Source organism: Magnolia sinica, chromosome 19, assembly GCF_029962835.1.
Source record: "Magnolia sinica isolate HGM2019 chromosome 19, MsV1, whole genome shotgun sequence".
In the NCBI taxonomy this organism is placed as follows: Eukaryota; Viridiplantae; Streptophyta; class Magnoliopsida; order Magnoliales; family Magnoliaceae; genus Magnolia; species Magnolia sinica.
In genome coordinates, this window is record NC_080591.1 from 27,131,141 (window position 1) to 27,154,299 (window position 23,159).

General features: G+C 41.6%; 1 non-coding gene across 1 annotated transcript; it reads left to right on the top strand.

Annotated features, from left to right (window-relative positions):
• Nucleotides 1-16,565: 16,565 nt before the first annotated feature.
• LOC131235738 (small nucleolar RNA R71) lies at nt 16,566-16,672 on the top strand. The gene has a single exon (XR_009166260.1). It is a non-coding gene; the product is annotated as a small nucleolar RNA R71 (small nucleolar RNA).
• The last annotated feature ends 6,487 nt before the right edge of the window (nt 16,673-23,159 follow it).

A 23,159-nucleotide genomic window follows, 5' to 3' on the forward strand; every position in this document is an offset into this window, starting at 1 on the left:
ATCTGTTCTTGTGGCACTTGGCAGTTCTCTTAAGAAGGTCATTCAAACATACTACCATTCAAGATCTGGGGGTTTCCTGGTATTCGCCAGAGTCAAAATCATCCTCAGTCCTGGGGTGGACATGAAGAAGCAGTTGCGTTTGAAAGTCCTGGATAAAATCTTCTCCATCCAAGCAGAGCTAGAAAGTCCATCATCCCCTGTTCCTCCGTTTCAGCAACCCCCAACGAGAAGACCACCCACCCAGCCTCACTCCACCAGAAACTGGGTCGAAACCACCTTCCATAACCTTCCTTGAAAGAATCCAATTCGCCCAACTGCTGCTCAAGAAAATGCCTCTCTGCATTTGGCCCTACTGCATAGCTCTCCAAAGGCCCCATCAGGTGTTTGTGGAAATGTGCCACAGAAGTCACCTGAACATCAACTCTCTCCCAGGCAAGGAGGAGTTGATAGACCCATTGATCCAACAAAACTGCCTAGTGAGGTAAACCTTGTTGGCTCTTCAAAGCAACCCTCCCCCACTTCAGCATACAGTCCTAATCTTCAACCTCCTGGGGATCATATCAGATCAAAGTCTGCTGATAACTATCCCCTCCCAACTGACCTGCCTATCCTGGAACCTGATAAGCTACCTCCCCCTCCCCCCCTTCCACTCTCCCTGTTGAAACCTTGTGAAATCTGTTATCCTCATCAAACACCCCCTTACTTCTTCAACCCCAATCCATCCCTCGAAACCTAAGATCACTCTCCTAAGATCTCAGCAATAGCTTCCATGTGGATCTCTCCCCATATTTCAACAGAGCACGATACGCCGATACTGTGGAAGAGATCTTCCCCCTAGCAGTTGAGTCTAAAGGCAGGGATAACATGACTGATGGGCATGTCATCCCCAGACAGGAAGACCGATTCGCAGGATCAGATATATCCTGCAACCCCTCATATTCGAACAAAGGTGCTCCCTCTCTGCAGACCCGTGGTGATCAGCTTATGACAGTGGCTCCAATGTCAGAATGTGGTGCCTCAAGGGAGAGGCAAATCAAATTCAGGGATTTTATGACTGGTTGTTTAATCTATGGATAAGATCCTATCATGGAATGTTCATGGCATTGACAACACTAGGACAATCAAAACTGTGAAGAGGCTGGTGGCCTGCCACAACCCCCGGATTGTGGTGCTTTTAGAGCCCATGCTTGGCGACGAAAAACGAGTGGGCACCAGGCTCAAACTAGGATTCCATTCCTCCTGCTCGAACGCCTCAGCAGGAGGAAAGATTTGGCTTTTCTACAGTAGTTCCATCGCTCTCTCTGTCTATTCAATGTCTGATCAGTCTATTTCTATTATGCTTTCCATTCAGCAATTTGCCTCCCCGACAAACCTAACATTTGTTTACGCAAGCTGTGACAGGCATCTCAGGAGAGATCCATGGCAGGAACTGTTGGCCCTAGCTGGTTCATTGCAAGGTCTCTGGGCAGTAAGTGGGGACTTTAACGCTGTTACCAACGTTGATGACAGAAGAAGTAGGAGGCTACCGGACTGCCACAGTTCCGAGGAATTCGTCGAGGCTATCAGCAATGCCAGCCTCTTGGACGCTGGTTTTCTTGGCTCACGTTTCACCTAGTGTAACAACCAATCGGGCTCCTCCAGAGTCTGAGCGAGGCTAGACAGAGTCCTCATTAACGACACTTGGAACACTGCTTTTCCATCTTTCATCGTGGAGCATTCGCCTCGAATTAGCTCTGATCATGCTCCGCTTCTACTGACCCTCCCTAGTCAAGTATCAACCTCTCCCAAAGCCTTTAGACTTCAGCGCATGTGGGTTCATCACGAAGGATTCCAGCAGATCGTTAGGCAAGCATGGGGTTCGGAAGAAGCTTTACATCCAATGTTTAACATCCTCCTAAAGATAAAGGCTGTCAAACGCGTTCTCAGGATCTGGAATAAGGAAGTTTTCGGTAACATCTTCTCCAAGATCAAGGAAGCCGAGCTCAAATTAGCGGACCTGGAGCAGCAATTGTCAAATGATCCTGTCCTAGACAACGCTAACAGCGCTATTAGCAATCAGCTCTCTCTACCAGGCTGTTGTTGAAGAGCTAAGGAAGCTCTATTTCCTGGAGGAGATCTACTGGAAGCAGAAAGCTAGGGTGCATTGGCTGGCTGAGGGAGACAGAAACACGAGACTCTTTCACTCTTCAGCCACTGAGAAGCAACATAGTATGGCCATCCGATTTATTGATCTTCCTGACGGGCACAGATTGCAGGACCCTTCAGACATAAGATCAGCAGTTGTGGATCACTTCTCCGAGCTCTTCACAGCAGGTAACACATCTATTGCACTTGGTTTGCTTGATGTCATCCCTTCCATCGTTTCGTAGGACCACAACATCTGTTTGATGATTCCTCCCTCGCTACGGGAAGTCCAGCAGGCCGTTAAGGCCATCCCCAGCGACGGAGCTCTAGGTCCTGACGATTTTCCTGGAAGCTTTTTCTCAGTCTGTTGGGACATTGTTGGGGTAGACCTTCATAGGGCTGTGGTGTACATTTTCCAGGGAGGGACTTTCCCTAGGGCCACATCAGCCACCCTCATCCGTCTGATCCCCTAACACTCTGCTCCGAAATCCTTCTCGGATTTCCGCCCAATCAGTCTCTGCAACTGTCTATACAAGATCATTGGTAGCGTCATCTCAGCCCGGCTAAGCTTAGTGCTTCCTGAGCTCAACTCCCCTGAGCAAAACACTTTTGTGAAGGGCCGATCCATGGCCAAAAGCATTGCCTTGGCACAAGAAATGGTGCGGGATCTTAACAGGAAAGCTCGTGGTGGCAATATAATATTAAAATTAGATATGGAAAAGGCATATGATCGCCTCGACTGGAATTTCTTGAAGCAGGTGCTGTTGAAGTTTGATTTCGTTTCGTCTTGGGTGCACATGGTCGAAAATTGCTGGAATAATTCTTGATTCTTAGTCCTTATCAACGGTGAAGTGGCTGGGTTTTTCAAGTCAACCCGGGGGATCCACCAGGGGGATCCGCTATCCCCTAGTCTTTTTATTCTTGCAGCTGAGGTGCTTAGTAGAGGGATTAAAAACCTCTTGTCACAGGGTAGGTGCTCACCATTCCAGCTCAGGAGGGGCTGCCTTCAGGTCTCTCACCTTCTCTATGCAGATGACACTCTGCTTTTCACTAATGGAGGACAACAATCTCTCAGATCTCTCTCCACCTTCCTGGATGCTTACCAGAGAGCCTCGGGCTAAAGAGTCAACTACCGGAAAAGTGTTCTCTTCTGTTCTTCCAAAATCTCTGCGACTAGAATCAGGGTTATGGAGAACCGGCTGGGCATTTCCAATAGCAACGCGACCCTAGTGTACTTAGGGGTGCCACTAGCTTTTGGTAAGGTGAAGGCGAGCTCTTTCCAGCCCCTAATTAGCAAAATTGAGAGCCGCTTCTGCAGTTAGCATGCTCGCTGTCTTTCCCAAATGAAGTTAGGCTGGAACGTTAGATGTAGGGACGAGAGCAACCTGTGAAAATAGTTCATGGCCTCAAAGTATTAGCCGGACCTATCAATTCCAGGACTGATCCAAACAGCGGTATTCACCTCTCCTCTCTGGAAGAAGATCCATGCACTTCTGCCCTTTCTGGTCTAACAAGTTCGCTGGCATATTGGCCTTAGTACCTGTAACTTCTGAGCCAACAATTGGACTGGTTTGGGCCCCCTATCCCAACTCGCCTCGGCTCCAGTTCCCCAACACCTCCTGTCAACCATAGTGAACCAAGTATTGGGCTTGGCAGGCTCTCTCCCATCCTCCTCAGCCTTTACCTATCTACTACAATAGATTATTGACTATCTGTTCCAAGCGGGTTTCTGCACTTCGGACACTCCCGACTCGCGTCTCTGGCCGTTTTCCCCCAATGGAGAGTTCTCGGTTTGCTTAGCATAGAATATTTGCAAATGGCCTCAACCTTACAAGGCCTAGTTGCGTTGGGTTTGGCATTTCTATCTGCCCCCACAGATCTCAGTCTTTGTATGGCTTCTCCTACATAAGGTCGTTCCTCTGGACGAGTCAATTCAGAAGCACGGTGTCCAGTTAGCCTTCTGCTGTGATTGTAGCTCCAACTCTGCCTCGACCTGCAGAACAGTAGAGACTTTGAATCATGTCTTCATTGGTAGCCCAGCTGCGGTTGAGATGTGGGTGTTTTTCAGGCGATTGTTTGGCATTAGTAGCCCCTCTGATTCCACAGTCAGAGGAATGTCGTCTGCTTGGTGGAACGCTTCTCGGCCCCATGATAGAATCTGTCACCTCCAGAATATTGCTCCATGTATAATTTTCTGGCAAATCTGGAAGGCCAGGAACTCCAACAGTTATGACGGTAATCGGCTCCATGCGTTGTCCAACAAGGAAAAGGTAAACCGAGATTTAGCTTCTCTTGCCTCCCTTTTCCCTGCCGTTCTGCGTTCGCCTGCCACCAGTTTTCCCTCGGTTGATTTTCAGATTTCACCCGTCCGCCGCAACACTGGCCCACCTCTAATTGTCAAATAGAAACTTCCACCTCCGGGGTGGTGTAAACTCAACGTAGATGGTTCTGTGAGAGGGAACCCAGGCCCCTTAGGTGGAGGTGGTATATGTTGAAATCATAGGGGAGATTTCATTTTTGGTTTCATTGCAGCCTACGGGACAGGCTCCAACATCTTCGTTAAGCTGCGAGCTATTCATGATGGGCTCACTCATTATTTTCATCTAGGCCTTAAGAACATTGTGTTGGAATCAGACTCCAAGCTGGTTGTCAAATTCTTAAATGGTTCTGCTCAGCTCGGCTGGAAGTGGGCTTACCGGGTGTCTCGCATCAGGAGGCTCATATCACTCGGCCAGGTATGCTTCTCTCATATTTTCAGAGAAGGTAATGAACCGGCTGACGGGATGGCCCGACTAGCCAACGACTCTTAAATGTCCACTCTCTTCAGGCAGTTCTCCCTTCTTCCCCGCCGCGTCAGGGGTAATTGTTTCCTTGACAAAGTGGGACTTGGTGCGATTCGTTTGGACCACGATAGGAGTTTTACTGACTTACCTGGCCCCAACTGAATCTGAGTCAGTCTGGTCTTCGCTTTTGGCGCTTTTGTGCCCTATCGTACATGTTCGTTTCCACTTACGATAAGCCCTTGTCAGATTTTTAACTGAAAGGACTCGAATGTCCTTCTCATGTAATCAATTCATTTGAATATGAATAGAGCTTCACTTGTTTTTAAAAAAAAACTATTTATTGTACCTTATTGGTATAAAAACTGTGTATAAGGATCAACAATGTGGGTCCCACCTTGATGGTCATGCAATTGATCTAAACCGATCATTGCATTCCTAAATGAAATTATGCCATACATGGCCCATAATTCTAATATTCTTCCACTTGGGTTATTTATGGCATTCTTCAGTATGCAATATATCTTATGAAGTACCTCTAACTATTTGGTCCATTAGAACTACTGACATTGAACAACAATAATCATCACCTCATTTATTGAAGTGAGACTAGTTGTAATAAAAAATGTCAACATTCACAACGACATGGATACCGAAATCATAAGTGAAGAATATGAAAATCTCATGCCATGTAAAACCCGCATGCAGACTTCTAAGCGGACTAATAATCTCTATCAAGAGATGCCTCAACCTCGATCATAGCCAACATAGTCTGTTCATTTCGCATGTACAATGAAAACAGAGATCAAAACTTAAATCGTCAATAAACTTTAATTTACTGAAAAACATACACAACCTTGATGTTTGTACTCCTACTGACCTTGATCACCCTATGATGTAATTATCAACTGGGGTTTATAAACACCTAACAATTATATATCCTCTTCCTTTTAAGGAACTATAACATATGTTATTTTGTCCACATCTTAATTAAGAGGACTGCAATACCGCAATGTCTAATACCTGACTTTGTGAAAGATGTTAAAAAAAATTATTTCAATTCACGATGTCACAAGTGCTCGCATTATACCCTATCGAGCTACAACACTGGTGTCATGAAACAAAACTTGAACTGGATCTCCCACTGATGAGGCATTCAGTGCAGACCATCTTATTTATCTTATCATTCCATCCAATTGCTATTCTTGGTCGTGAGCTGAATATCTATATTACATTTCTTTATTTATGGATTCTATAAACACACGATTTCTCTCACAATGATCACCAAGGTGTATGTATGGTCAGGTGAAGGCCTTTAAACTGTCACAACACTTTTTTTTGACACACGCACACGCACACACCCACACACTCACGCTAATGAAATTTCACCACCTATTACTCGAACCCTTGACATTGTCATAACACTTGAGATCGACTCTCACTGCTCCCTTACTAATCAATGATTAAAAGGCATATATGGTTTTAAGAGAGAATCTCGTGTTGCGTATAATAGGATTCTCTAGAATTTGAGACACGACTCCTATTATTTCTACGTCAAAGTTTTCTCATAGATTACTAGCTCAAATGTACTGAACGTCATTATAGGTACATTCATCTGTACCATTGCCTGCTATCTTCCCATTGCTCTTATACTTATTCTTAAAACCTCTCTTAATTTTCTTTGGGTTATTTCCATAAGAGGCGTATGGGAGATGAGCATTTTCTGGTTACTATAGCCTAAGTCTCTCTTCCTTTTGCACATAGTGCAATATCAACTCAGTCAATGACCATTTTACTTTCTGGGTATTATAATTGACCTTGAAATTACTGAAACTAGAAGGAAAAGAAATCATCACTAAGTATACCACTAGGCCTTCTGGAATATTCAATTGAAGTGCCCCTAAGTTAGCCACATGGTCAACCATCTTTATTATGTGCTCATAATTCCATTAGTATTATATTTCAGAGATACGAGTTCACTAAGATCCATTATAGTCTGTGCCTTTTCGGATTTAGCAAACCTCTTTCTGATTTCTTCAATGAATTCTTTCACATTTTTCTTCTTAAGTATACTCTTATGAAAAAACTTAAGAAAAAATGTCTAATGATCTTTATACTTAACTTATTAATTTATTTCTGCATGTTATATTTGATAATATAATGGGTAGGACTAGATTCAATTAGTTTGAAGGTTAATCCTCATTTAGTGTTAAGTCTAATTTCATATTATTAATGCACTGATTTGCTCATCTTGTCATTCATGTGAGTTTATGTGTCATGTAGTCAGTTGAGCCCTTAGAACTTAAAAACCAAAGACATAGGAGTACATAAGCATTAAAGAGCAAAGAACAAGTATATGAGATGCTTTGGTGACCCTACCTTGACCCAAAATAAACTTTGAATATCTAGATGATCCTAACCCTATAGGTAAACATTGTTGATCACTCCTTAACATTACAATCAAAATTAAAATATGATAAGAAAGACTAAAAGAGGTACTAACGATAAATAAGACTAAAAGAGGTGCTAAGTTGTAAAATATACAGCCCAAAATAACTATTTTCGAGTGGTCCCTGATCCCATCGACATGTTGTCGATGGGTTTCAATGGTTTCGAAGGACAACTCAATCCAATCGAAGAAACAATATAACAACCCAACAAATATATTCATATATTTTCTCGATGATATTGATAGTGTGCTCGATCCCATCGACAGAGCCAATAATTCCCTAGATGAGATCGATATGGTTTCTTATAAAAGGGCATTCGGTTCTTAAACATTTTTATGAATTTTTGGTATAATGAAAGCTTAGTAGATTCCCCACCCATATCTCACACTCCCAACCTCTAAATTCATGAGATCGAAGTCATCTTCCTTGTAATTCATCCATTGGAAGAGCATTCCAATATTAATGAAAAAAATTAACTTGATCTTTACCTTATTCTAGATATTAAATTTAAACTCATTGTGAAATTCTTGTCCAAATCCCCTAAAACACTCATCTAGGAAATCCCTTAAGAATTACAAACTTCCCATGTATTGTAGGAGATTCACCCAACATCCTATTACATTGGTCACTTCAATGAAGCGTCGTATGTAAGGTGTTTGATTTTAGAGCTGAAACATTGACAAAGTGTTGGCATTAATGATCGAAGGATCAAAAGGGGAGTTTGTTCACTCCCCAAGTATAGGGTTGTGATGTAGTAATAAACTCGGTAAGACCGAGGTCGAATCCACAGGAACTGATACCTGTACGTTATCTGAAACCAAGTAGAACTAGAACTAGACTAAGATGCGATCTAAACAAAATAGAATTTAAGAAATAATTTTGGAAGAATTATCTAAGACCTTAAGGAATTCAGAGAAAGCAAACTAGGGATTCAGAGGATCCACTTGTAGAGATCAGGGAGAAATTATGCCTGCATTAATATTTATGGAAATCAAACTGAACCTACCTGATCTGATTTTTAAAAGATGAAAGGTATATGAATTAGAATGGATTCCATCATCTAACCATGCCCAGGAGACAAAGCAAACAACAGAATTAAACTAATTACCAACCAATCAACCATGTATGAGGATCAGGAAGGGTACTGTCATCCTACCATGCCCATGGAGCAATGATGAACAACAGGGCTTCCTGACTTCAAAAAAAAAAGGGAGAAAGGAATACTCAAGGCCATTGCAGATCCATTGTAATTTTAGTCACAACAGACCATTAAAGACAAAAAGAACATTCCCAGAATAAAATTAAATCAAAATCAATTCAGTCTAAACAAAGGCGCAAGCGAAGACTTATCCCATCACGCTACAAGCTTCACCTCTTAGCCCTAGCTAAGAGGTTTTAGCCTGACATGGATGGATTAATCTCCATATGATCCATCAGAAGATAAAAACTCAAAAAGAAAAAGAACGGAGGGAAATAAAGAGATCCAGATTGAACATGCCAGCTGTGGATCCCTGTCCTTCCTTCTTCTTTTCCTTCCTTCTTCTTTTCCTCTCCCAGCAGCAACCCACGTTGCAACCTCACAACCCAGCCGTGCACAGCAGCTGCACTCCTCCCGTGCACAGCAGCAACCGTGACTATTCCTCCCTCACCCGCTGCCTCCTTCAAAACCGAGCTCCCCTTCCTTTCCTCACGTCTTCTCGTGTTTCCTTCTTCCTCCTGTCCTCCTCCACCGAGCACTCACAGCTCCTCTTTTATCCTTCCTGCAGCCGGAGAGAGCGAAGGCCCGTTTCCATACGGCAGCGTGCACAGCAACTCTTTCACGCACGGCAGCGTGCGCAGCAACCGAAACCTCTTACGCAAATATCCCTGTGGGGCCCGTTCTTAAGTTCGTGCCAGAGATCCACTCCGTTCATTGGCTGCTCCTCGAAATTTTGACCGGAGATGACTGGTTTTGGAATGCTTTTGATGCGGCCAAACTCAATAATCACGCCGCAATCGTCGCCGGGCTGTCCGTTTATGACTGCTGAAACTAGCCCGTGTGTATGCCTGAGTTCATAAAAATCGACATGGGTTTGACCAGATCATACCCCTCTGCATTATGGATGGCTCGGATTGAAGATTCGGTCCGTGATGATGGCCCACTACGATCATCCGGAGCCTCTGTTTCGCAGACGTAACAGAGCCGCGGACGTCGTTTGAGTCGGTGGTGATTGTGGGCCCACGCTGGAATTCCAATGTAGAATCCACTCCGTCCATTGTTTCCATGACGAAAAACCATCTGGGATGGACGATTTTGGAGTGTAATTAGTGTGGTCCACTGATCTTTGCTCGCTGCCGTCCAACCTGCGATTTAAAGTTACAATCTTCCCGTAGCTTGCATGAAGACGAACGGACACCTAGGAGAGGGTTTTCGCCCCCCTATGGACACAATATACGGCACTGATCATCAATTTGGATGATGTGTGGGGCCCACAACTTGAAACCGTGACGCACGGCGTAGGACGCTGTTGCGTTTTGGATGAATTTGGAAGAAGGACTCGGTCAGAAGTCGGTTTGACCGACTTCTCGTTCCTGTGCACGGCCAGTGCACTTATGCACTATGCACATGCATACTCCAGTGGGTCCCACAGAGATGTTTGTGAGAATCCGCTCCGTCTATCCATTTGGCAAGCTCATTTAAACAGTTGAGACCAAAAATGGAGAGTATCCAGATATCGGGTGGGCCCCACTTAAGGATTTAAGTGGCTGATCTATCTGTTTAGCCACTTCCACGGTGATCTAATGGGTGATTTTTGATTTGTACGGTTTATTTAAGGTTTTCAGGCCACGTAAGAAGTTTCGAACTGATCAGATGGTGGGAACCCCGTGATCTTGCATTTTGGATGTCTTTTGGGCCACTTAAGCTTCAGTTTCTCGATTTTCGCGGACCCTTAGTGTATAATTCTGTCGCTCTTGGTCTTCTAGAGTCTGTTCCTTGCCTTGGTGTCATCAGATCGGTAAATCCATGCTTTTTAGTGTCCTTTCCCAGTCCAAGCTCATGAAGACGCCCTGCATCACAAATTCAATTAAATTAGGCTATTAAACGGTGTCATGCTTGTAAATCCATGCAATGAATGGGTCTGATATGCAATATTTGACCCTCAACACAACCCCCAACCAGCATTTTGCTAGTCCCGAGCAAAGTATGCGAAAAATAAGTTGAGAATTACAGGAGAATTTCTATGAACTCGAGTGATTTTGGAAAAACAATCTAGATATTCAGAATTCAACAATTCATGAATGTTGGGCCTTACTCTCTCTTAGACTCAAACACACGATAAACTTCATTCAAAGTATTAGTCCCTTAATTAGAAATAATTCTAAACATTGAGTTCCACAGATGTAAAGTGTAATCCCAACTTTCAACATTAATATTCAATTCTTTATTTCAGGATATCGTCGGTAATCAACAAGAGAATTCATAATAACCAAAGCTTGCCTCAAAGATCATCTTTTCATTCCTTCAGTTTTTTTTTTTTGACTTTTCCATTGAAAGTAATGTCAAGAAGGGGAATCAAATCCTTACCTATAGGGAGCAAACCTAAGGTAAAGACTGTACACCCAACTTGTTCACATATCATTCATGGGGAATTAAATCTACACCTATAGGGAGCAAACCTATGGTGTAGACCATTCGCCAAATCCTTTCAATTTTCCAAGTTGGTTCCTTTCATGTTTAGTGATTACTAAGTTAATCCTTTAATATCGAACTGAAACCTTAATATGCAAGCGAGATGTGTCCTGCGAATTTATGACTCAATCAATGTTTACAAATTCTAATAATGGATTAACAATTCAAACTTAGCTCTGAAATTTGATAGATGACTGAATCCAAGAGTCATAAAGTACCAACATCACGCATCTTGTAGTTCTAAATCCAAGATGGCCGTTAAAATCGCTTCGAATTCATATGAAATTCTAGAAAAAAAATTTTAAAAATTTTCACAATCTCTGCTCATGACTAGGAACATACTGATTAGGAAGCCTAATCTCCCACCCCCAACCTAAAATCTACATTGTCCTCAATGTAAAAGAAATAAGCATGCAATGCACATGGGACAAAATGAGTAAATGAGAAGTAATGGGAAGATAGTACCTGGATGATGCATAGAGAGACACTTTTCAAGAGATCACAGCCTGGGCACCGATCAGCACGAGAGAAAAGGCAACAAAAATGACACAAAATAAAATCCTACCTATACCACTTTCGTAGGTGCTCTCGATTGCATTTAGCGTATGCAACAAGCCTTTAAACCCCTAGGTTACCCCTAGTGGACGAGTTGTAGTCTCGTGAGGGTTTGCAGTAATGTTACCCACAAACATTGAACTAGCTAGGAAAATGAAATAAGTTGAAAAGCTGGGTTGCCTCCCAGGAGCGCTAGGTTTAACGTCTTCAGCCAGACCAAAGCAACTACCATAATCCTATGAAAGCGATAAACCTACCTATACCTCCATCAGACTAGGAGATCAATCCTGGTACACAGGATCAGTCAGAGGCATGGACATGTCCTCTGAATCAAATTTCTCGACAAATGGTTTCAATCGATGGCCATTGACTTTAAATTCCTTGCCATTGTCGGGATCTCTTATCTCAACGGCCCCATGAGGAAAAACAGTAACAATAATGTAAGGGCCGGTCCAACGAGATCGAAGCTTACCCGGGAAGAGATGTAATCGAGAATTGTACAAAAGGACCTTCTGACCAGGCGTGAATGATTTTCGCAAAATGTGTTGGTCATGAAATGCTTTCATCTTGTCCTTGTAAATTCTCGAATTATCGTACGCATCATTCCAGATTTCCTCAAGTTCATTCAATTGAAGTTTGCGTAGTGAGCCAGCGTTGTCCAGATTGAAATTAAGATTTTTGATCGCCCAGTACGCTTTATGTTCCAACTCCACAGGCAAGTGACAAGCTTTTCCATAGACAAGTCTAAAGGGAGACATTCCAATAGGGGTTTTAAAGGCAGTACGGTATGCCCATAAGGCATCGGTCAATCGGATTGACCAATCCTTACGATCTGGGTTAACCGTTTTCTCCAAAATGTGTTTAATCTCCCTATTGGAAATCTCAGCTTGTCCACTTGTTTGTGGATGGTATGGGGTGCTCACCTTATGAGAGATACCATATTTCTTCATTAAGCTCTCGAATGGTCTATTACAAAAGTGTGAGCCCCCATCACTAATGATGGCTCGAGGCGTTCCGAATCGAGAAAGGATGTTCTCTTTCAGAAATTTAATGACCGTGCGATGGTCATTCTTTCGACACGGAATCGCTTCAACCCATTTAGTGACATAATCCACGGCGAGCAAAATATACAGATTTCCAAACGATTGGGGGAATGGTCCCATGAAATCGATGCCCCAGCAATCAAATGCTTCAATGATAAGGATGGGATTCAAAGGCATCATATTTCGACGGGACAATGCTCCCAATTTCTGACAACGCTCACAAGCTTTGCAAAACTCATGAGTGTCCCTAAACATAGTGGGCCAGTAAAAGCCACACTGCAGAATCTTGGCCGTGGTCTTTTTAGCAGAAAAGTGACCACCACAGGCCTCTGAGTGACAGAAGGAGATGACGCTCTGATGCTCATCGTCTGGTACACATCTCCTTAGAATTTGGTCTGGGCAATATTTAAATAAGTAAGGATCATCCCAGAAAAAGTTGCGCACCTCGGTGAAAAATTTCTTCTTATCTTGCGCAGTCCACTGTGTCGGTATGGCACCTGTAGCAAGATAATTAGCAATATCAGCGAACCAAGGTGAATGGGAGACTCTGAACAGCTGTTCATCAGGGAACATGTCATTGATATGGGTCGCCTCAAGGGAATCAGAGGTATTAAGGCGAGAAAGGTGATCAGCCACTACGTTCTCTACTCCCTTTTTATCTTTAATTTCCAAATCAAATTCTTGGAGTAGAAGGATCCATCTTATCAAGCGGGGCTTAGAATCATTCTTAGAAAGAAGATACTTCAGTGCCGCATGATCTGTATATATAATGATCTTGGATCCGATCAGGTAGGACCTAAATTTGTCCAAGGCGAACACTACGGCTAAGAGTTCCTTTTCCGTAGTCGAGTAGTTCACTTGGGCAGGATTTAGAGTCCTACTTGCGTAATGAATGACGTAGGGCTTCTTATCTTTTCTCTGGCCTAGGACCGCCCCAAGCATAATCACAAGCGTCGCACATAAGCTCAAAAGGAAGGTTCCAGTTGGTGGCTGCATAGGTGCAGTGGTTAATGTGCCTTTAAGCTTGGTGAAAGCTTCCTGGCATTGCTCACTCCACTTGGTTTTAACATCCTTTTGAAGAAGATTACATAATGGACGAGAGAGGAGACTAAAGTCCTTTATGAATCGCCTGTAAAATCCTGCGTGTCCTAAGAAGGATCGCACGTCTCTGATGTTCTTGGGTGGAGGTAGGTTAGAGATAAGATCGATTTTTGCCTTATCTACCTCGATTCCTTTGGACGAGATGATATGTCCAAGGACAATTCCTTTCTGAACCATGAAATGACACTTCTCCCAATTAAGTACCAGGTTCTTTTCTTCACATCTTTTCAGCACACATTTAAGACTTTCCAAGCACTTGCTGAAAGATGGACCGTAAACAGAGAAATCATCCATGAAGACCTCTAGATATTGCCCTACCATATCAGAAAAGATACTAAGCAAACACTGAAAGGTGGCAGGGGCATTACATAGTCCGAATGGCATCCTTCGATAAGCAAAGGTGCCGTAGGGACATGTAAATGTGGTCTTTTCCTGGTCTTCAGGGGCTATCTCTATCTGGTTATAGCCCGAATACCCGTCAAGGAAACTGTAATAGGAATGACCAGCTAACCTTTCCAGGATCTGATCAATGAATGGTAAAGGGAAGTGGTCTTTCCTCGTGACGGTATTCAACTTCCTGTAGTCAATGCACATTCTCCAACCAGTAGTGACTCTAGTTGGCACGAGTTCATTATTAGTATTGGCTACGATGGTGATTCCGGACTTCTTAGGGACCACTTGAGTTGGACTCACCCATTGACTATCAGATATAGGGTATATAATACCCACATCTAATAGTTTAAGAACCTCGGCCTTAACCACTTCCTTCATGTTGGGATTTAGTCTACGTTGTGGTTGCCGAGCGGTTTTTGCATTATCCTCAAGGTATATGTGATGAGTACAAATCGAGGGATCGATTCCTTTGAGGTCCGCTATCGTCCATCCCAGGGCTCCTTTATGCTCAATGAGAGTAGATATAAGCATACTCTCCTGTTCTTTCTCCAGGTGGGCAGAGATCACCACCGGGTATGTCTCATCTTGACCTAAATATGCATATTTCAAATCAGAGGGCAAAGGTTTTAGGTCAAGCTTCGGCGGCTTGAGGTTAGACGGTAAAGGCACTACATCAGTTTGTGGTAATTCTTCAAATTGTGGCCTCCATCGGTTAACTTCAAGTACCGGTGCAGTATCAAGCAAGGCGCACGTCTCCCTAATCATGTCATCATCAAGGACATGGGAGTGGGCCAGGCACGTCTCTAGATGGTCGGAGGATAAGGTCAGAGGTGTCGTATCTTCCACGAAAGAGTCAATCATGTTAATGTCGTGGAAATCGTCATCATCCTCTGAGTTGCTGCCGTTATTGAAAAAAATGTTTGACTCCAATGTCAAATTTCCAAAAGACATAGTCATGATACCATTCCTGCAATTGATAATTGCATTTGACGTGGCAAGGAATGGGCGACCAAGAATGACAGGAATCTGAGTGCTCATGTTATTGATGGGTTCAGTGTCCAGGATGATAAAGTCTACAGGGTAGTAAAATCTATCAACTTGGACCAACACATCCTCAATTATCCCTCTTGGTACACGAACAGAGCGATCAGTAAGTTGTAGTGTGGTTAGGGTGGGTTTTAATTCTCCCAAACCTAACTGTTTGTATACCGAGTAGGGAATCAAATTGACGCTCGCTCCTAAGTCAAGAAGTGCGTGATCAATTCGATGGTTCCCGATTACACATGATATGGTTGGGCTACCGGGATCCTTGAATTTCTGTGGCACGTCTTGCTTCAGGATGGCACTCACTTTCTCAGTCAAGAAGATTTTCTTTTGAATAATTTTCCGTCTTTTGGTCGTGCATAAGTCTTTCAGGAATTTGGCATATGAAGGTATCTGTTTAACGACATCAAGTAGAGGAATGTTGACTTTCACCTGTTTCAACACCTCTAGAATATCCTGAGAGTTAGAGAGAGGTTTTGGTGAAACCAACCGTTGGGGGAATGGAGCAACTGGCTTCTCTAGAAGTTCCGGTTCCACTTTTTGTGGGGCATCACTGGATCCATCATTATTGTCCTCTTTTGGTTCTTGAGGCTTTTCGGGCCTAACCGGAAGAGTTTTATCAATGATCTTCCCACTCCTAAGAGTGGTGATGGATTTAGCATGTCCCATCTGATTTGAAGAGCTGGGATCATTATTCTCGTATTGCGGTTTAGGATTGGGGAGAGGTTGTGCAGGAAGCATCCCCTTTTCTATAACCGTCATACGAGAATCTATCTTTTGCATAAAATCCGTGATTCCCCGCATTGCCTGAGCCAGCTCTTGTATGGGATTTTGAACCGGTTCCTCTTGAGGTTTCACTTGATTTGGATTTTGATTGAAGAAACCTGGAGGAGTCGCCGTTTGTCCATTCCTCCAACTAAAGTTTGGATGATTTTTTCAGCCAGGATTGTATGTGTTGGAGTTAGGTCCAGTAAAAGGTCTTTGATAGTTATTTACGGCATTGGCTTGTTCATTCAACACTCCTCGAAAGGCAGGTATTGTAGGACAGTTTTCAGTTGTGTGAATGTTGCAATCACAGATGCCGCAAACAATTTCATTGACCTTATCCTTCTTTCCTTCCATGGCCTCAACTTTCCTTATGAGCGTAGTCACTTTACACTTGAGATCATCCTCTTCTTTCAAGAGATATAATCCACCTCTCTCCTTTAATTGAGTCGGCCTAGACGTGGTGTTCGACTTTGGGTAATAGTCCCAAGATTGTGTTTTTTCAGCCAAACTATCGAGGTAGTCCCATACCTCATCGACATCTTTATTAATGAACTCTCCATTACACATTGTCTCGACCATTTGGCGCATGGAAGATGTCAGTCCATCATAGAAAAAATTTGTAATGCGCCACGTTTCAAATCCGTGTTTTGGGCATGAACTGACCAAATCTTTGAACCTTTCCCAACATTGAAAGAATGTTTCATCTTCCTTTTGGGCAAAGTTCATGATCGCTTTTCTGAGGGTAATCGTTTTATGATGTGGGAAGAATTTTTTTATGAATTCTCTCTGCATATCGTTCCATGTGCCAATGGATCTATGACGCAGTGAATGTAACCACGTCTTAGCTTTCTCTTTTAAAGAAAAAGGAAAGAGTTTTAGCCTAATTGTATCCTCAGATACATTAGGAAAACATAATGTAGCTATAATCTCATCGAACTCTTTCAAATGTAAATATGGACTCTCTGATTCAAGTCCATGGAATTTGGGAAGGAGTTGGATAACTCCTGGCTTGATGTCCATTTGTCCTGTGTTTTCAGGAAAAATCATGCATGAGGGCGTACTCACTCCCGCCGGTTGTAGAAAATCTCGTAAAGTACGAGGCGGGGGTGCCTGTTGCACCTCATTTTCATCCTGGGTATCCTCCACCCTGGGTGGAAGTAGAGGAGGTTGGTCTTCAGCCATAACTTCAGTTAACTCAGGGGATTTCGAGCGGTGTCTAGTCCTGCGATGGATAGTCAACCCCTCAACCAATCCTCCTTCAGTCAAGAGACGTCGAGTGTTGTCACGGGCCCACTTGGGCATGAAACACTCGCAGCCCTCAATCAAATTCAAAGTCTAATCCTAAGAAAGGAAAAGAAAATCTAAAAAGAAAGAGAGGGAGAGTTGGAAAGAAATTACCAAATTGAAGCCCCTAAGTTAAGGACCTGCAAAATAAAACAAGAATAAGTTAGATTCTAAAAAGGAGAAAAACAATCCTTAAAAGAAAGATAGAAGTGAACTAGCTTCTAAAAGAAAGAATTCCTAAAAGAAGATGAAAATTTCTAAAATAAATTAGGAGAGTCCTAAACTAGAAAGTAAATTACTAAAGGAGAATTGAAAAATAGAAAGTAGGGAAGGAGTGTACCGAATTAGAGATTTCTATCTTAAAGGCCTACAAAATAAGAAGGTTAGTTTCTAAAGAATTCTAAAAATAAATTAAGAAACAAAATTAGATTCTAAAAGTGTCAGAATTAGAAAGTCACTAAAATAAAACAAAAATAGAAAGTTAATTTCTAAGAAGGGAAAGAAATAACCTAAATTCTAAAAATAAACTATTTCCTACAGAAGGGAGGATACTAGAATTAGAAAATTTCTAAAATTTAAACCCTAAATTCTAAAAATATGAAAAAGTAGAGAGATTAGGAAGGAATTACCAATTTAGAAACTTATGTCCAGATCCTATAAAACAGGAAACAAGTTAAGTTCTAAAAATAGAATAAAATAAAATAAAAACTTCTATCCTAAAGTAAGTAAAATCCTAATCCTAACTTAATTCTAAAACTAATTAATTTCAGAAAAACGTAACCGTCAGTCCCCGGCAACGGCGCCAAAAACTTGTTCACTCCCCAAGTATAGGGTTGTGATGTAGTAATAAACTCGGTAAGACCGAGGTCGAATCCACAGGAACTGATACCTGTACGTTATCTGAAACCAAGTAGAACTAGAACTAGACTAAGATGCGATCTAAACAAAATAGAATTTAAGAAATAATTTTGGAAGAATTATCTAAGACCTTAAGGAATTCAGAGAAAGCAAACTAGGGATTCAGAGGATCCACTTGTAGAGATCAGGGAGAAATTATGCCTGCATTAATATTTATGGAAATCAAACTGAACCTACCTGATCTGATTTTTAAAAGATGAAAGGTATATGAATTAGAATGGATTCCATCATCTAACCATGCCCAGGAGACAAAGCAAACAACAGAATTAAACTAATTACCAACCAATCAACCATGTATGAGGATCAGGAAGGGTACTGTCATCCTACCATGCCCATGGAGCAATGATGAACAACAGGGCTTCCTGACTTCAAAAAAAAGGGGGAAAGGAATACTCAAGGCCATTGCAGATCCATTGTAATTTTAGTCACAACAGACCATTAAAGACAAAAAGAACATTCCCAGAATAAAATTAAATCAAAATCAATTCAGTCTAAACAAAGGCGCAAGCGAAGACTTATCCCATCACGCTACAAGCTTCACCTCTTAGCCCTAGCTAAGAGGTTTTAGCCTGACATGGATGGATTAATCTCCATATGATCCATCAGAAGATAAAAACTCAAAAAGAAAAAGAACGGAGGGAAATAAAGAGATCCAGATTGAACATGCCAGCTGTGGATCCCTGTCCTTCCTTCTTCTTTTCCTTCCTTCTTCTTTTCCTCTCCCAGCAGCAACCCACGTTGCAACCTCACAACCCAGCCGTGCACAGCAGCTGCACTCCTCCCGTGCACAGCAGCAACCGTGACTATTCCTCCCTCACCCGCTGCCTCCTTCAAAACCGAGCTCCCCTTCCTTTCCTCACGTCTTCTCGTGTTTCCTTCTTCCTCCTGTCCTCCTCCACCGAGCACTCACAGCTCCTCTTTTATCCTTCCTGCAGCCGGAGAGAGCGAAGGCCCGTTTCCATACGGCAGCGTGCACAGCAACTCTTTCACGCACGGCAGCGTGCGCAGCAACCGAAACCTCTTACGCAAATATCCCTGTGGGGCCCGTTCTTAAGTTCGTGCCAGAGATCCACTCCGTTCATTGGCTGCTCCTCGAAATTTTGACCGGAGGTGACTGGTTTTGGAATGCTTTTGACGCGGCCAAACTCAATAATCACGCCGCAATCGTCGCCGGGCTGTCCGTTTATGACTGCTGAAACTAGCCCGTGTGTATGCCTGAGTTCATAAAAATCGACATGGGTTTGACCAGATCATACCCCTCTGCATTATGGATGGCTCGGATTGAAGATTCGGTCCGTGATGATGGCCCACTACGATCATCCGGAGCCTCTGTTTCGCAGACGTAACAGAGCCGCGGACGTCGTTTGAGTCGGTGGTGATTGTGGGCCCACGCTGGAATTCCAATGTAGAATCCACTCCGTCCATTGTTTCCATGACGAAAAACCATCTGGGATGGACGGTTTTGGAGTGTAATTGGTGTGGTCCACTGATCTTTGCTCGCTGCCGTCCAACCTGCGATTTAAAGTTACAATCTTCCCGTAGCTTGCATGAAGACGAACGGACACCTAGGAGAGGGTTTTCGCCCCCCTATGGACACAATATACGGCACTGATCATCAATTTGGATGATATGTGGGGCCCACAACTTGAAACCGTGACGCACGGCGTAGGACGCTGTTGCGTTTTGGATGAATTTGGAAGAAGGACTCGGTCAGAAGTCGGTTTGACCGACTTCTCGTTCCTGTGCACGGCCAGTGCACTTATGCACTATGCACATGCATACTCCAGTGGGTCCCACAGAGATGTTTGTGAGAATCCGCTCCGTCTATCCATTTGGCAAGCTCATTTAAACAGTTGAGACCAAAAATGGAGAGTATCCAGATATCGGGTGGGCCCCACTTAAGGATTTAAGTGGCTGATCTATCTGTTTAGCCACTTCCACGGTGATCTAATGGGTGATTTTTGATTTGTACGGTTTATTTAAGGTTTTCAGGCCACGTAAGAAGTTTCGAACTGATCAGATGGTGGGAACCCCGTGATCTTGCATTTTGGATGTCTTTTGGGCCACTTAAGCTTCAGTTTCTCGATTTTCGCGGACCCTTAGTGTATAATTCTGTCGCTCTTGGTCTTCTAGAGTCTGTTCCTTGCCTTGGTGTCATCAGATCGGTAAATCCATGCTTTTTAGTGTCATTTCCCAGTCCAAGCTCATGAAGACGCCCTGCATCACAAATTCAATTAAATTAGGCTATTAAACGGTGTCATGCTTGTAAATCCATGCAATGAATGGGTCTGATATGCAATATTTGACCCTCAACAGAGTTGATTGAAGCACAGGAGAGTATTAATCAAGCAACCCGATACAATGTGTTGAAAGGAGATCAATTCAAAAATTAAGTATCAGTTACTGAGTCCATACTTTCTTATATTATGTAGGATTGATGGTAATATTTTATGATCCAAACTCGATAGGTTCTTATATAGGACTTATAATCTTGTGTAAGGGTGAATTTACTGGACATGGGTATGTACGTGTTAGTCGTCGTGGGAGCCTCTGTCGAGAGTAAATGTAAGTTATTGGACTATGATTGAGGTTGTCGATTAGCTAATAAAAAACCAACTAAAGTTTTTTAGGGGAGCCTCCAGCGGGAGTGTACACTAGATAAGTTCTTGTGTAGGACCGTAATCCTTGTTTAAGGCTATAAAGATTAGAGGTAAACCTAGTTTAAAATATCCAATAGTGAAATACAGTACACTCAGCGAGAGTACGTACATTAGGAGTGGAAAAGGAAAACCAAACTACTACACATGCTTGTGTTTAAGATTGTCATTTGAGCACTTTCTAATTATGCTTATGTGATTGATTGTAAATTATATGTATGTATGATTTGATGAATGCTTGGAATTGAATAGTTAGTACATCCCACACACATATACACTATCATTTATAGATTAATTGTTTGATTGGTATATCTATAGTAGTCTATGTAATTGGACCCTCTATTAGTTTAGAAGCCTTAGAGTTAATTGCCTTAGTTTAGATTGACATATTAGTTTAAGTAAGCAATTACGTATTAATTAGTAAAATTTTATTTGGTCCTAATTCTCCGCTCTAGGACATAGTTATTCGTTTTATAACTTTGTCAAGCTTTTACATGATGTGGTAGACTATTCCACATAGTTTCAATTAATATCAAAGTAAGGTGACTCTTGAAGGGCTTAAACGCCTAGAGCTGATTTAAATGATCATTTGAATTATGTTTTCCTATAAAAGGAAAACTAAAGTTATCTAATAAAATGAACAAATTTATAAATCTAGTAAAGGTAAGCCTTTGGGGATAATAGATGATTCGAACTTGATAGTCACATCTTTCCCTTTACCCCTCCGATAATTCAAATGGACTTGTCTACTTCTGAAAGTAGACCAAGAGCTTCTCTTGTATACCATGCTTCTGGAGATGTTCAACACCTTTAAATTTGAATGTATAATCTTAAAAATGATCTAATCTACCCTACTCTCAAACTAAGGTGATAAATTCTTTGTGACTGAGAAATTAACACCCCAATGGAGAAACATCCCTAAAAGATAGTCGAAAAAGAAGAGATAGTTTCCAACCATTCTTAAAAAGACTAATAAGATGAAGGTATTGCTGAAACTAATTGTCTGACTTAATGAAAAGTTAAAAATGCTAATAAAGGGCAATGATAATCAGGGTAGGAATCATATAAGTAAATCACCTATGTGACATATATCTTTAACTAGGAATTCACTTAAAAGAGATGAATGTAGGAAAATCATTCTCCCTTTTGAACATAGTACAAGTCATAGAAAATTCACACTCGAATGGATTGTGAAGAAAGATAGCTAACCTTGAAAGATTTATGTGAATTAAATGTTAAATCAAAGAATTAAGCCTCATTTGTTGTGCTTCATAGTTAAATCTATGGATTCAAGCCTCATTGTTGAGCACCATAAAAAAATAAATAAATAAATAAAAATCAGAGGATTTTAGCCTCATATATGTGCTTAATTGGTAAATTTAGGGATTACAACATCATTTGTTTTTTTATACTTTAAGCTTTAAAGTTGTTTAATTTTTAATATTATATGTTTTAGCTTAGACTATCATTGGTCATTCCTATTTTCAATTAGTACAACTCTTGAATGACCATATTAAGCATGCTCCTTATATTTAATGTTTATATGCACCATATTTTCCTGTTAGTATATGCCTTATAATTGGTAAATACATGACTTATAGAGTTGTTTCATATTTTTTTTATTGGTATATCTATTTGAATTAATTTTTTTATCAAATACTGACAAAAAATGGAAAAAGATTAAGTTTCATTAAAATATTGAATTCTGTTTTATAGGTTTTTTTTGTTTCAGGGATTAATGAAGATAAGATGAGCAATTATGGGAGAGCATTACAAGTTTATATGTTTTAATGTATTCATCTTGTAAATAATTTATATTTAACATATAATATTTTGTGTTGTTTACGTATGTCATTGGTATGGACCATAACATTGTCTAGGTTATATTTTTGTCACACAATTGATAAAGGAGAAGTTTATTAGTGCACTAATTTAGGTATCTTATTTGTCAATCACGTGATTCCGTGTATCGTGTAGTCGGTTAAACCATTAAAAGCTGAAGACTGAAGACACCAGAGGACATGAGCATAAAGGAACAAAGAATGAGTATATAAGGTGTTCTGGTGACCCTAGCCTTGACTTAAGAAAACCCTTGAACATTTAGATGATCTTAACTCTATAGGTAAACCTTATTAATCATCCCTTAACCTTAAAACTAAAATTGGAACATAATAAATAAGGGTAAAAGATGTGTTAAGCTACTATAAAATATACAACCCAAAATAATAGTTTTCAAGTGGGCATTAATGCCATCGATAAGCTACTGATTGGTTTTGATGACATTGAAGGACCACTCAATCAGATCGAACATATAGTCCAACAACATAACATATATATTACCATATTTTCTTAATGGGATTAATTGTGTGCTC